Source organism: Nicotiana attenuata, unplaced genomic scaffold (assembly GCF_001879085.1).
Source record: "Nicotiana attenuata strain UT unplaced genomic scaffold, NIATTr2, whole genome shotgun sequence".
Classification (NCBI taxonomy): domain Eukaryota; kingdom Viridiplantae; phylum Streptophyta; class Magnoliopsida; order Solanales; family Solanaceae; genus Nicotiana; species Nicotiana attenuata.
In genome coordinates this window covers 134513-136083 of record NW_017673279.1, presented here as the reverse complement: position 1 = coordinate 136083, position 1571 = coordinate 134513, and positions in this window count along the sequence as shown.

Sequence of the window (1571 nt, the reverse complement as noted above, 5' to 3'; positions counted from 1 at the left end):
GCTTAGGCCAGGCTATTACAGGCGTTTTTGGTGCAGGAATTTCTCCCAGAAATAGCAAGCGCCGCTGACCAGCTAACACAGAAAAATGTAAATGTTTCAGTGGACGGCAGGAATGTTAGGCAGAGCTTTCAAAAACTACCTCAAACATGTTGACAACTGCAACCAATATTAGCCTAACCAATCAAGGTTCTGGAGGATTTATCAGAATTCTGTGACGCCTCGAGTGGATTAGGATGTGTGTCTCATATCAAAGATGTCGTGTATTGCCTATGCTTCGAACAATTGAAAAGCACGAGCAACTAACCTACACATGATTTGGGGATGGCTGCAGTGGTATTTTCTAATAAATATGGAACATTATCTATAACGGCGAAATTTGTAGATTTTAATACTGACCATAAAAGTCTAATATATCTTTTCAGCAGAAGATTCTCAATCTTCGCATGAGCGTCGTTGGATGGAATTACTCAAGACTATATTGTTCTATTTTTGTATCATCCTGGAAAAGCAATGTGGTGCTGATGCATCGAGTAGAAAATCTATGGGGGTTATTTGGCAACATATAGCCCCTGCAAAGGACCTTTGCAAAAGATATTTAGAGACTAGAAGATACAGGTATCAGAATTTAAGTGTGGAAATTTCAAGGCATTGTGCTTGTGCTTAAGTCTTCATTATTGAGCGCATAAGGCCACCCAATAATGAGGATGAACGATTTAATTGCAAATACAGAGAGAGGCCATTGCTGTAAAAAGCAAGGATATGATTGTTGAAAATGATGGTGTTCTTCGAATGGGTGACAGTCTATGTGTAGCAGACATAGATGGGTTGAGACCATGCTATTCTTAAAGAAGGCAAAACTAACATACACTATACATTCCTGGATCCCAGCAAAAATGTACAACACAAATGACACTATACATCCTGGATCCCACAAAAAATGTACCATGACCTGAAACATCTTTATTGGTGGCGGTTAAGGTATGAAGAAAGATGTTGCTTAATTCTTGTTTTAGTTGATTTGACTTGTCAGCAAGTCAAGCTGACATCAGCGACCGCGCAGGACTACTACAACAAAATTGAGATAGCCAGAGTGAAATGGGAAAGAAATTACTATGGATTGTTGTCACCAGGCTACCACAAAAACTTCGAGGTTATGACTCAGTATGGTGATTATAAGATCGACTGAACGAAATCAGCACACTTTTGCGGTAAAGACTACATAATGGTGATCAGGTATGCACAGATATTTAATGAACGAAATTGTACGACTTCAACGGAGTTCCAGTATCCATCATCCTGATAGAGGATCACATTTACCTCACGCTTTTGGAAATCTTTTCAGAACATTGGTTACACGAGAGATTTAGTCTGGCATTTCATCCACATGACAGACGGGCATCTGAAACGTACTATTTCAGATCTTGGAGGATATGTTGAGAGCTTGCATTATTGAGTTTGGAGGTAGTTGGGACACTTATCTACCGTTAGCTGAATTTGCTTACACAATAGCTTCCAGACCAGTATTCAAATGGCACCGTACGAAGCATTGTATGGTAGAAGATGTCATTCTC